This window comes from Nycticebus coucang, chromosome 7 (genome assembly GCF_027406575.1).
Source record: "Nycticebus coucang isolate mNycCou1 chromosome 7, mNycCou1.pri, whole genome shotgun sequence".
In the NCBI taxonomy this organism is placed as follows: Eukaryota; Metazoa; Chordata; class Mammalia; order Primates; family Lorisidae; genus Nycticebus; species Nycticebus coucang.
In genome coordinates, this window is record NC_069786.1 from 37,955,077 (window position 1) to 37,969,837 (window position 14,761).

The window sequence follows — 14,761 nt, forward strand, 5'->3', positions numbered from 1 at the left end:
AATCTATGTCTCCTCACATTTCAATCTGTAGAACAAAGACCAATATGGATTTAGGAACTTCGTATTACACTAACTTGAAAAGAAGTAATTGTATGGGCAGCGCCTGCTGCTTAAAGGAGTAGGGCGCTGGCCCCATATACTGAAGGTGGTGGGTTCAAACCCAGCCCCAGCCCCAGCCAAAAATTGTGAAAAAAAAAAAATTGTTGTACAAGTTGTCCCTAAAGAAAGATAATTATCTTACAATTTCCATATGATGAGAAATTATTAGCATAAGAATAAATTATATTTAAAATAAATTTTGTTTAGTGAACCTGAAAAGTGGACCTCTTCTCTCCCAAATATCTTTGGTATGTCTGAAAATAACAGTCCAGGAAGGGGGAACATTTGGATACTGGCAACCATACTTTTGAATTAGTTTGGAACCAATATGGCACACTCACTTCCTCTTCCTGTTCCTTTTTGGCTAGGTATTGTACTTGACCACTTAGACTCTTATCTTTTCCTAGCCCACCTCCTACACAGGTGAACACTTACCTTATTTGCCTTCCTTTTAGTTAAAGTCTTCTCAGGAAAGGATCTAATAAATTAATCCACACTAAAGTACACATGGTCAGTGAGGTTTTATGTTAAATCCCTCCATAGGATTTCAAGACAGGGGAGTAAAATTCTAATAACAGAATTAAAGACATCAGCAAGACTATGGACATAATTATATTCCCAAAACTTCTGAAAATATACTTTAAATATAACATCAATAGTTAACAATAAAACTTGACTAATGATATAAAATGCAGGTCTTCAAATTATAGTCTTTCATTTATATCTTCTATAATACTTCAAAAGTCAGCTATGATGACTGATTATGGATTTTTAAATATTATTATCAAAACTCTGCTGGCCCTTGGGGGAAATGGGGAAATTAAGACATTCTTTATTTAAATTCATACAAAGGAAAGCATGAAATGTATCTGTAACTTGCTTTCTCAACACTTAGAAAGTCACATACATGGAGTAGATAATCCATGTTATTGTATTAATAAACATTAACATGTGTAATGTATCTTAGGATTGTTTTTAATTGACAGATGATGTTTCATGTTTTTGTTGTATACAACATGATGTTTTGAAGTATATGTACATTGCAGAGTAGTTAAATCTAGCTAATTAACAATGAATCCCCTCAGATATTCATCACTTTAGTGATGAAAGTACCTAAAATCCATTCTTTTTACATTTTCAGCAATACAAAATACTGTCATTGATTACAGTCATCTCTCTATACAATAGATCTCTTGAAATTTATTCCACCTATCTAGTTGTATTTATGTATCCTTTTACCAACATTTCCTCATTCCCCTCCATTACCTCTAACCACTTCAGCCATTAGAAATGACCATCCTACTCTTTATTTCTATGAGACCAACTTTTTTAAATCCCACGTATGAATGAAATCATGTAGTATTTGTCTTTCTGTGCCTGGCTTATTTCATTGAGCATAACATCCTCCGTACTCATCCATGCTGTCAAAAATGGCAGTATTTCTTTTTTATGGCTGCATATTATACCTTTGTGTTATGAACCTCAGTTTCTTTATCCAGTCTTCCATTGATAGACAATTAGGTTGATTCCATATCTTGGATATTATGAATATTGCTATGATAAACATAGGAGTACAATATCTTTTCAAAATTCTAATTTAATTTTCTTTGGAAATATACCTAGTGGAGGGTTTTCTGAATCATATGGTAATTATATTATTAACTTTTTGAAGAATCTCCATATTCTTTGTCATAATGGCTATACTAACTTACATTTGCACCAGTAGTGTATAAGGGTGCCTTTTCCTCCACATCTTTACCAACACTTGTTATTTTTTGTCTTTTTAATAATGGTCATGATAACTGGGATGAGGTGATTTCTCATTATGGTTTTGATGAGTGGTCTTAAGCATTTTTTATATACCCGTTGGACATTAGTACGTCTTCTTTTGAGACATATCTCTTAGAGGTTTTCTCCCTTTTTTTTTTTTAATCAAGTTTGAGTTATTTAGGTTTTTTCATTGAGTTGTTTGAGTTCCTTATATATTTTGTATATCAACCCATTGTACTTTGCAAACATTTTCTCCTGTTCTGTGGGTTTTATCTTCACCCTGTTGTTTCCTTTATTGTAAAGAAGCTTTCTAGTTTGATGTTAGCCCATTTGTTCATTTTTGTACAGCTTAGTTTAATGTAACATATACCTTCTTTCTGTGACAAAAGATCAGAAATAAATGCTAGATACTAAATATGTGTGTGTGTGTGTGTGTATGCATATACATACATATTTCAATAAGGCTTTCAATGTAGAACTAAGTGACAAAATCACCCAGAAGCAGAAAATCTGGTCTGTGTTACACTAGTGCTAGGTGAATTTAAATAAGGGAACAATTGGTATTGGAATGGTTTCTTTTTTTTTTTTCTTTTTTTAAGTCAACAAGTAGTGTTTAGAGTAACTAGAGGGTGTACAATTCTTTGCAAGATGGTTAACAGCCCTCATGCTGAGAAGAAAGGTCTCTCTTATCACTAAAAGAAACCTTTGATTAACTTTCTATTTATAGTGATAATAGAAATTAAGAAAGCCAAACTCATTGCCACCTGTTGGCTTTCATCTATACATTTCTTTTTGTATGAGTCCTAAAATCATTAATGTCAATGGCACAAATTGTCCAGGAAGACTTGGAGCTTCTAAGTAGGAAAAATAATCTTGTCTTTTGAGCTCTTTTATTTGTATCTCCAAACCTGGATGTGATTTTCCCAATAATAGAATAGTTCATAAAATACTTAAATTTTGGGATTTCTACTGTGTGTTGCATGAATATTTTGAACCTGATCTCAGGGATCTTATACCACTTTTCAGCTAAAGCTGAGATGTAAAATAGAGCATTCAGTGATACTGAAAATTAATGATAGTCTCCAAATATTTTTCAAGTGGTATTTTTCGTAAACACGTAAGTATAGGTCATCACAAAGAAATGTAATTTATGGCATAATATTTTGGTAATAACAAATATCATTATTATTTATTACATATATATATCACAAGAGTAATGTGTATGTGAGTATTACAGATGCATATATACATATATAAACATATAGCACATATTGTAAAATAGTTGGGAAATACACAAAATAATTTTAAAATGAAATTATTTTTATAATACCATCTCACAAGGACAATTGCTGCTAACATTTATTTGCTATATATATTCTATATATATATAGCACCAAAACATCTGGACCTGTATACACTGTGTTCGTTACTGTATTCCCAATGCCTGGCACCCTTTTGCCACATACTAAGCACCTAATAGATATTTGTCAATTATGTGGAAAGTTGTAGCTCACCACTCAAGGGTTTTCCATCCAGAACATATTAGAACTTATCTGTCTTTCCAGTTAACCACAACTTAACACAGGTCCATCTGCCAAACAAAGAGAAGTGTATCCTAGTTCAATCTTTCTGTTTAGCAGAATTATTATTAATAACAATAATCTCTAGGGTAGTCTCTCCTGTATTCTCAAAAAGAAAACAATAATCCTACTTATGTTTCCCAGGAGTAGAAAGCTCTAAATTTTCAGCTTCATCTAAGGTCTTGATGAGGAGTATCGTCATTGTCTGGGAAAGAGTCTAATGACACCCCAGTTTCTCGGAAGATTGGGAGGGTATCAAGCAGCTGAAAAGAAAACCATTTTGTTCATGATCTAAATAGGTTTTTGCTTATGGTTGATGTGCTCAAACAGGTTTGTAGATTACTTGCTTTTGTGCCTGCAATTCGGCTACCCTAACCCATGTTAGCAGCAGCAGCCAGTGAAGGGCTCCCTCTCACCTGAATGCGTAGCAGAGGCAGCCATCAAAACCTCCAGGAAGTGGTAAGCCAAAGGGTCTGAATTAGAGGCACCTCCCCCAAAGAAGATCAAAAGTTATGCTCCACCAACACAGAGACACTGAGAAATGGTTGAATGTGTTCTAAATTAAACTGCCCTGGTGGTGAGCAGAGATCTGCCAAAATCTTTCAATTAATCACTTTTACCTTCGGGGCAGAGTTAGGCTTGAGAGTATTTCAATAGATTTTTATTGCAACAGGGTTATTTCAGATATTAAACTATGTTGCACAAAGTAAAAATAATGTTATTTTTAAGTTGCTACTCTAGTTAAATAAAAGTTGGCAAGCGTTCTTGGGGTCTGTATTGTGTCTGTATTTGTGTATGTGTGTGGCTTTCTCTTGTGCCATAAGCCTCATTGATTTTTAAAAAGTGAACAGCAATGAATTAGGTGATAAATATGTTCATTTAATCATTTTCATTAACAATGTGTTAGATCTATAATAGAAGAAAGGTTTTAAGTGTATAATTCGCAACAATACAATTGAGGTATTTTTTTTTCCTACATCTTCAGCAGTAAGTTAATTAGAATCACCTGCATTTCCTTGGGTGGACACCAAATGGATTGCAAACAAAAACAGATTAAAATAGCTGCTGGAGCTCATGGCATACAGACGACAAGATTCACAAAGAGGACGAGGCTCTGAAAATGTTCACTTTTTAAACAATTTTAGAGAAAATTTTAGCTCTTGTGACTTCTCTGTAAAAGCTGCTTGTAAGTATTTTGCTGAAAGGCTAGAATGGCTTTGTTTCTGATCCCTTGATGAGTGAGAGAAATGTTTAAGAAAGATCACTTTACAGAGAGATTCGGGTTGAAATGTGATGACTGTGATTCAAGCCAAGCCAAAAATTACAGTTCAGAATGAAAGGGGAGGGACGTGGTTTGGGAATCCATTTTCCCACATTCCTGAATCTCAATCATCCCAGACAATGTTTAAAAAAAAAATCCAGTGGAAAACAGTGAGGTCACTTTGTTTAGATGTTTTTTAAAAATAGGAGTGGAGGGATTGAAAAGAATGATAGCAAATATATGAATTTTGAATGAGGACAATTAATGACAATTAAGGTTATGGGGGGGAAAGCAGAAAGAGGGATGGAGGGAGAGGGGTGGGGCCTTGGTGTGTGTCACACTTTATGGGGGCAAGACATGATTGCAAGAGGGACTTTACCTAACAATTGCAATCAGTGTAACCTGGCTTATTGTACCCTCAATGAATCCCCAACAATAAAAAAAAGAAAAAAAAATCAATATCTATTTCAAATATTATGGGATCAAAGGCTAGACTTTGTAAAACTATTATGACTTCATCCCCAGAGGAGCCATTTTTCAGTTTTCTTCTTGTTTGTGTTGGTGAGACTGTCTTTAACTTATGAAGTAGTGTATTGCTAAAATTTTAAAAACCAAAAAATGTATATGGGCATAGAATTGAGATTACTCCTCCCCAGACTCCAAGCTCTGCATAGGAATGACATCTCCAAGTAGCTGGCCTTCTTTCCTTCAACCTACTGTGGCGACCTCCTTGCCATGGCCACCACCCTGCTGTCTCGATCCTTAGGTTGTGTTGACATATTTGCTTGCAAACTACCAGGTGATCATGGCAGACCAAATTAGACTTTGTTCTTGTTATTCACTGTTTATTTTAATGAAACACACTAAGCAAGTCACGATACCAAAAGAATGGCTTATTTACATCAGCATGGTCACAGTATAACAGTAGAACTCAAACATGAAAGAAATTAGGAGAATGATATTAGATGAATCAAATGCAACCCCCAACTTTACTATCTTATAAACAAAGTTTCATTCAAGACAACAGCTCTTACTTAACCAGAGACATTGTCAAATATTTGTCTTCAGGAAGAATGTGTAAGAAAGTTTGTCAAAGACTTGGCTTTTGTTTTCCTGATAATGTTTAAAGAAGTCAGTGAGATTCTCTTCTACATATTAAAATGTTCCATGTATTACCTAAAACCTGAAGAAATAGGAAACTAGAAAAATAATGAAATAAATGGTTTTCCAAGATTTTTCTCAAACTTGTGTCTCTATACAAAAATAGCTAATACTAGTAAAAAGGAAGATAGCTAACCACCTTCCCCTCCCATTCCTGCTTATACTCTATCTCCAATTCTAGTGTCATGGGTCTTTTCAATGCATAAGTGCTACAATGAAGAAATGCTAAGAAAAAAAAACTAATAGCACACTTAATGTTCTTGGTATTTTTTTCTTTTTCTCTCTCAGTTTTAAATTTGGAGTGGTATCAGTATGTGTCTTTCTAAATGTCCAAATAGGACAAGACTAGTTAAGACTTCAGGACTGGGCAAAACAGCAAATATAAACAATATTGGTGATAAATAAATATTTTTGGCAAGGACACAACAATTTTATTTCTTAGTATTAACAGACTGAACTTATGGTAGGAGGGCAGAAGGAAATGTTTTATTTAATGTAATGATCCCGACCACCCAAGTGCTCAATGAAAAGGGCTTAAAAAACTTCTTCTTTCCAGTTCAAGAGTCTCTGTTTGATATCACCTTTTTCTTAGTCCCATGTGTATTTTTTCTTTATTATGTACTCCTTAAGCTTTAAAGTGTTTACTTTAAATCTGGAATTCACCCCCAAGTGGGACATTGGCTATATAAATAATATAAAATAATTGCTTATTTATTAGTATCACAAGTTCTAAATCTCAGAAATGAAAAAAAGCACCTTTTCAATAACTTCTTTTAAGTCTAACATTTAAAAACTTTTTTTGTCAAAAAATACTTACCTTTTCTTAAGAGGACAAAAATATTCTTATTTTCCACATGAATCCCCTATAAATACCAGGCAGATGAAAAACTTCATTCAGAAATGAGTAATCAGAAATGAACCAGTGAAATCTGTACAATTGTAACCAAAAGCAAAAAATGCAGCTGAGGAAAATTGAATTTAAGTATTTTATTATAACACAAAAAGAAAAACATATTGCAAAAATTGTCTCTATGGGACAAAAATTCATAATAGAGATGCAAGAAAGGCAGGGCAAAGTACCAAAATGAAATGAAAATTGAAAAGCAAGAGCTCATAGAAGACATGGAAGGAAAAGATAAAACAATCTCAGTGGTAAAAGGGACAATGATACAAGCACAAATGGCTATAGAAATTCCTGTACACAAAGAAAAAGACAGGAATGAGAAAAATAAAAAAAATGAGAGATATTCTGAGACTGGATCCCCTATATTAAAACATTCTTCCACCATGAGAATTGGAGTCACACAATGTTACATAATGACAATTTTAAATGTTTATACTTTAATCCCTCATCATTTATATCACATGTTCCTGATAATTATTATGCAGCAGTTATCTTCACAATCTAATGAAACTTCTATTTTCACCATTAAAAATTCTATCTTTATGAAAAACCATATTGGTTTTCCATTCAAGTTCACAAACTGAGAAAACATGTCTCATTGACTTTCCTCAAAAAAAGAAAAATAATAGAAAAGATATGTTTAAAAAAAAAATATACTGGTGCTGAAAACAGAAAAGGTGCCATCAGCCCATGAAAAATAGAAATTCCAGGAAGACAGAAAGCAGATGGGATCAAACAAGTGGAGAAATGAAAGCAGAAGAAACACCATTCCCAGACACCATAATTAGGCACAATTCTTTCCAGGGACATCCTAGAGAAAATCCAAACTTGGAGTAATCAAGTTTAATTGTTGATTTGTTGGAGTCAACAAATTAAAAGAACAGAAATTGGCTGCAAAAGGCCACTGAATAAAGTAATTCATTAAACAATAGGATCTAACTACTGAGAGAGCTGGGCTTTTCTTCCCTTTTTCTGTACCAAAGAAGCACCTACAGCGAGTACTTTGACCTAACAAGAAGTTATTTAAGAAGAGAGGAGAAATTGCTGGCAGGACACTCCCATGGACCCTTCTCATTTAAGATTAAGCCAGTTGGGAACAAAAAGATGTATACAAATGCAGAGGTCTCCATGACCACAGTTCATTCTAACCATTTTGGTTTTCAATCATAAAGGTAAACTGATATTTGAACAATATCCATCTTAAAGAAATTCTAGATATGGAGAAGAGAGACAAAAGAGGGAAGGGTATATCGAGCAAATAATAAAAGTAAAGATATTCTGATTGAAAGGGCCCAGATGGAGAACACATCTGAATGAAACTTAATTACTCCAAGTTTAAAGAGAAAATGTTTAAAACAAAAATGACTGAGAAAAAGCAATTTACCTGCAAACCTCAAGAATCAATTTGACATCAGATTTACCAGCAAGGATGCTGGAAAATAATGGAACATTTATTTTTCAAAATTAAAGAAGTAAAATATTGTGAAACTTAAATAAATAATCAAATTAACAGTCAATTGTGAAGCAAAATAAAACAGTCATTGAAATGGAAGAAATAAGAAAAAATACCATATACTTTTATGAACCAAGAAATGTCTTAAAATTTAATCCAAGAAAGAATAACAGTGGAATACATGAGAAGGTTAACCTGGACCTGCAGTGTTGAATGTGGTAGCCACTAGCCGCATGTCATTAAATTACTCAAAATCATATAAATTTCAGTCTCCCAGTTGCATTAACCACATTCAGGTGCTCAGTAGCCAGTCATATGTGGCCAGTGTCTACTGGTCTGGAAGTGAACAGACAGAACATTTCCCTCCTTGCAGAAAGTTCTGTTGGGAAATACTTAATTTAAGGAACTGAAGAAACCTTAGAAGGAAGAAGGGGAAACATCAGATCATAATTTTAGGGAGACCACATTTGTGAAACAAAATTTTAATGTCAAACCCAGTCACATTCCTTTTTAAAAAAAAAAATACTAATTAATATCAACCCATAGATAAATCACAAAATATTTATAAAGAATAAAATGAAAAGTTCTAAACTTTGAGAATATAAACAATAATAGCATAAGGAAAAAAACTGGAGAGATAAAGAAGAGTAAAAGCATTAATGTGTTTATTGTTTTTCTTTTCAATTTCTTCATTTTTTGTACCACAGAGGCAATCTGATTGTTAAGAAATAGACAAATATAGCCTAAAATAGTTTTTTTAAGCGTATAAATGTGTTAGTAACTATACATACACTGAACTCTTTATTTTTACTAATAAGTCAATAAATATTAACCACATTTAATAAATTTATAAACAGAAATATGATACAATATAAATGCATAACAACAGAAAAATCTAAACAGAACTATTAACAATGACTGACTTTGGAAAGCATGTTGCAACAGCTACTCTGCATTGTTTTCATTGAATATTCTTCTGTCTGGTTTAATTTTGGTTTTTACTATGGAAGTATATTACCCCTATAATTAAAAAAAAACTATTTAGAATGGTCATCATAAGGTCATACAATTATCCTGTAGAATAAAATTCTGGTTTCAAAATCAAAATTGTGTCACTATTTCCTATGATAATCATTCTAGGAAAGGGCAAGTCCATTGGAGGGTGGGCATCTCATAAGAAATTAGCAATAATTAAATAAAGCCAGCACATGGATATAGCATAAATACCGGCTGTTGAGACAGTATAGATTAGATTTAGAGCTTCAAATTTTATGTTGTACTCTCAGTCAACTGAATTTAAAGTGAGTGAATAGATAAGTTAACAAAGAAAGTGTGGAAACACTTTAATTTAGAAGAAGAGAGATAGGGCTGAATGGCACAAAAAGTTCTCAGAATCCAAGCAGGACTTTAGAAAGACCTAGAAAGAGCTGTGCAGTGGACTGGGGCAGTCTGGGTGTTCCTGTGCTCAAAGGTTCTTGCCAAGAAGAGAAGTCAGAAGTCCAAAGTATAGCGAGAATGGCTCTTGTTGTGGTAGCTCTGGCCTCCTAGGAATTAGGAAGGACCATAAATCTCAGGAGAGGTACTATTTGTGCCAAATTCCCAGGCCACATTTGCAGACTATAGAAGTTCAGATGCATTTTGTTATGGTTCAGAAAAATATGCAGGCTTTTGGGGCATTCCACTCCACTAGGCTGAAAGTCCACACCTCTGTGGTTTGTCCGTCATTCAGGCTATCAAAAATGCCACCTAATTCGCAGTTTGCAACTATTTTTAACAAGCTCATCTGCATTGTCAAAAATGGCCCGTATTTTGGCAGATAAGCCAGTCAACTCTGGACACAGTGCTGGTCTCTTAGATTTCTTTTTGGAAAGTGTTTAATATTTACGGTGGGAATTACTCATGACAGCTGCATTCTTTCCACTGGGCTTAGACCACCATTTGGTCTAATAACTCCTAATTGTGTGTCTCTCCCAGTCTAAGCTTCTTCAGGAGGTAAAAAAAGAGGGGAGGGAAAGACTTTTAAAAATCCCCTACAGCAGTACTTAGTGATTTCTGCCAACAGTAAACACTATTTTGAAACATAAGTAGGTCAGCTGATGATGAACAAATAAATGACATTTCAGTGAGTGCGGGTTTCTTCAGAGGATTTTTCGTTACTGCTGTCAATGCCAGTCAATAAAAAAAAAAAGGTAAAATTACTTAGTTTCATCGTGTTCCTAAAGTATTTTTAGCATAACAGGCAAAATTCCTGTCAGCATTTAAAGTCATGTTATTTTCTTGAAAGAGGTACCTCTCAAAGTGATTTTTCTCCAGACTTCACCAATGCACAACAAAGGTACCTTGAAGACATTGCTCATTTAAAAATCATACGGAGTCTAATTATATTTCCAAAATAAGTAGTTTCCAATCCAGCAAGGATAATGTGGTTATGAAAAGGATGTCCAAATCCACCAATTTACATTGGTTTGGTTTGGCATAACTTTCAAAGTTCTTAGAGTAAAAAGAGGATGGCACGTGAGTAATTGTAATTTGGGTAATATTTCTAGGACTTTGGTTTTGTCGTTCTGTGAGCCATTTAGGGGAAAGCTAATCAACTTCAAGATTGTACCTATATAATTTATAAGTGCTAAATTTTACTAATATGTTCCAGATTATTTTGCAAAATGTAATACCCTCTTTTTTAATAAGTACTTCATCATTTTCACTCTATTTATATAATTTTAAAAGTATGACAGCAGGGGAGCCTGAGCTATTGAAAGCAGGAGCCACTCATGTCAGAGATTGTTATCATTCCCAGGATGTATGGTGTTGATATCTCTGAATCTTACACCAAGTCAGATTCATATTGCATCTAATATGTTTTACTTACTCCCTCTTACCTTCTGGTTTCTGTCCCCAGTCACAAAGCAGTTTCTCTGCTGTGACTCTTCTATAACCATGATGATGACACAGGTCTGAATTATCCTGCCTGTTTCCACCATCTGAAAGAAAGTAGGGTTATTGATTTAGGATGAGGTTGCTTTCTTTAAATAGTCCACTGCTTTCCAGTTGCTCACATGCAATATATACCATCCATACTGCTTTCTCAAATGTTTTTTATAACAGCTTTAAAACAAATTTTTCTAATGAAATTTAGGACAGAGTAAGAGGAGTACTTCTTGTGTTATAACTTCAAATTTTTGTAAGAGAAAAAGAAAAATTTTGGATACAGAAAGTTTTAGTTGAAATCCAGTTTACAACTCTAGACAACATACGACATTCACTAGCATTTAAAATATTAGGAAAGGAGGAGAGCCTCAAAATAGACATGAACTTGCTTATATATCTTGTATAAAAGGGGTGTGAATATGAAAGTGAGGTTTAAGTAAGGTCTTGTTATGATGAAACTTTGTTGAAATTTAAATAATTTCATTTATTTTTGACCTCTGATAAGGGTCCTTACTAATTAGCAAAACAAAAACTAGTTCTAAAAAATATTCTGGCTCCATGCCTGTAGCTCAGTGGCTAGGGTGCCAGCCACGTACCCCAGAGCTGGCGGGTTTGAATCCAGCCCGGGCCTGCCAAACAACAATGACAACTACAACCAGGAAGTGGCCAGGGTTGTGGGGGGCACCTGTAGTCCCAGCTACTTGGGAGTCTGAGGTAGGAGAATCACTTAAGCCCAGGAGTTTCAGGTTGCTGTGAGCTGACACCATGGCACTCTACCCAGGGCGAGAGTTTGAGACTCTGTCTCAAAAAATAAAAAATTTAATTTCACATTTTTCTTGTAACAGATACCAATTGATATTCACTCTTAATCATTATTGTAAATAAGGATAATGTGATCGGTTCTTTAAGAAATATATTAGAATTTCTCATTTAGAGAACATAAACCCACTTACTCCATTGAAGTTTCTATTTTCTATAATAGTCTTTTTCACTGAACTCCTTCAAAGCAATGGATAACTCCTTTCTCAATGGGGAATAATCAAAGTAATTTTCATTTGGTCAAACTTTGTTTTGATGGAAAGCAGCAAGGTGACGTTATTTATCACTCATGGTTCTAAATGATATTTAACTGCTTCGAAACCCAAAACTATCCCTGAAGCCCCCAAACTTGCCATCAGGAGCATTTTTCTATAGACCCTACAGGGGCCCTAAAGGTGACAGTGAAGAATAATCCTGAAATCTTCCTATATTCAAAAAATTATTCTGTATATTCAAAATCCCAAAATCTTTTTCCTATTTTCTGTATATTCAAAAAATTAAGAAGGGAAGTTTTGAAAAGGACACAATTAGATGTATAAGTTTTAATATTTTTAAAATCTATTACATTATTTAAAATTTTAAAGGTCAAAGCTAAGTATCAAATACGATCTAATCATAACAAAGCAACTACAAGTTAATAAATTATTCATAAATTAATATTTTAATATTATGGGTATAAAGGGCGGCGCCTGTGGCTCAGCGGGTAGGGCGCCGGTCCCATATGCCGGAGGTGGCGGGTTCAAACCCAGCCCCGGCCAAATTAAAAAAAAAAAAAAAAAAAAAAAAATATTATGGGTATATGTGCATAAACTTAAGACCAACATGGACCAAGACTACAATTAGGAATTAAATATTAGAAAAAAATTTATTACGGCTGAGTGCAGGGGCTTATGCCTGTAATCCCAGCATTCTGGGAGGCCAAAGTGGGTGGATTGCCTGAGCTCAAGTAGTTCAAGACTAGCCTGAGCAAGAGCAAGACCCCATCTCTACTAAAAATAGAAAAAACTAGCTGGGTGTGGTGGCAAATGCCTGTAGTCCCAGCTACTTCAGAGGTTGAGGCAAGAGGATCTCTTGTCTTGAGCCCAAGAGTTTGAGCTACACTGATGCCACAGCACTTTACCCAGGGCTACAGAATGAGACTCTATCTCAAAAAAAAGAAAAAAAAAAGGAGAGAGAAAGAAAGAAAAGAAAAAGAAACATTTTAATTAGGATGATCATCACATTTAAACTGTTAAGCACACATTGTACTTTGAAGCAAGAAAACTGTGGAGGGAGTATCCTTAGATTAATGGAGCTACTTCATGCATCAAGAAGAAAAAATATATTTGATTTTTATAAATGTATATGTCTTAGAAACTCACCACTTACTAACAAATATGCAGCTTCACCCAATTTCTTACAATTTATAGTTCTCAGGAAGGGGTAAAGTCTCAGTAATTTATTCTTAGATTAATCTAGAAATACAAAACTCACATAACCTAGTATACCTGATAATAGCTATGCCATTTTATTGCCATTATCCTGTTACCCTACAGTTTATTATGTGGAAAAGTAAAAATCATAGAGGATGATTGTTCTAATTTTTGCCATCAATATCAATGTTATAAGTTATGTCATTCTACCCTAACCTACTGATGAAATATTTTACACAATGGCAGAAATTTTCCTAATATAAAGTATGTAAAATTATAGAGATGCCAAAGCAATAGGGGGCTCATTTCATGCCAATAAAGAGCATTGGAAAGCCTTTACTCCATTATAATATGACAATAATTTCTACTAATATATTTAATGCTTATTCTTGTGAATTATAATAATTATCCATGGAACTATATCACCTCCTTAGAACAGCTGTTGAGATAATGACCTCTACATTGGCTGGTAATCTCACCTAGGCCTCTCTGAGAGCCTAGAGACAGTAAATAATACACACTCCAGACATTAGATTTATGTTACCAGCATGTTTGTGGAAGATAATAGTGTTTGAATAGATCTCTCTCTTTTCTTTTTCCTGTTTCTTCATTGTCCTGATAACCTGGTCATGAAAATACCTAGGTAGTATAAATAGATGTGTAGAAAACAAGTGTTTGATTTATCCAAATTCACTGCAACGATACATTATTTTGAATTGTAGATAACTAGTTTTGAAGTAATCTGAAACTAATTTCACCATCTTTGCCAAATATTTCTTTTTATATTTTTACTCCACAATGTAACACCTCATTCCCTATTATATACTAGAAGTTATCAAACTAGCTTTATATCTGGAATAGAATTTTCACTCTATAGTTTCAAATAATCAGATTGACATATATATCACAGTGATCACAGGAAAAAGAGGATAGAATAGCATAGGATAGAATAGAATAGAACAAAGAAGAAGAGAGAGTTGAGAGAGGGGAGCAGGAGGGAGGAAAGAAGAGAAACAGGAAGGCGTGAAGGCAGGAAGGTGGGCAGGAAGGAAATAACTCGCAAATGCCTTGAGTTACTTTATCTTTCTTAAAATGGCAGTAATACACATGTACAAGGAGGTTTTTTGTTTCCTCCAGTTTGATTCCTATTTTTCTTTTGGAAATTAATCTTAAGTATACTATGTAATTGGTGTTCAACTAGACTCAAATTTTTAACGATTGCCACAAAAACTTTATGATTAATTGTTGGGATTAAAATTTTGAAGATTGCTTAGTTTAGGACATAGAAATTAGTTTCCTCTGTGAGGAAGATATATTTTTGTGTGTTTATACTCTTTTGCTCATAGCTGTTTTTTTCTTTTACCATTTCTATTC

At 34.0% G+C, this 14,761-nt stretch overlaps 1 protein-coding gene across 1 annotated transcript in view; it reads left to right on the forward strand.

Annotated features, from left to right (window-relative positions):
* ARHGAP15 (Rho GTPase activating protein 15) overlaps positions 1-14,761 on the forward strand; it is a 624,230-nt gene that overhangs the window by 391,909 nt on the left and 217,560 nt on the right. The gene's annotated exons all lie outside the window — the stretch shown is intronic.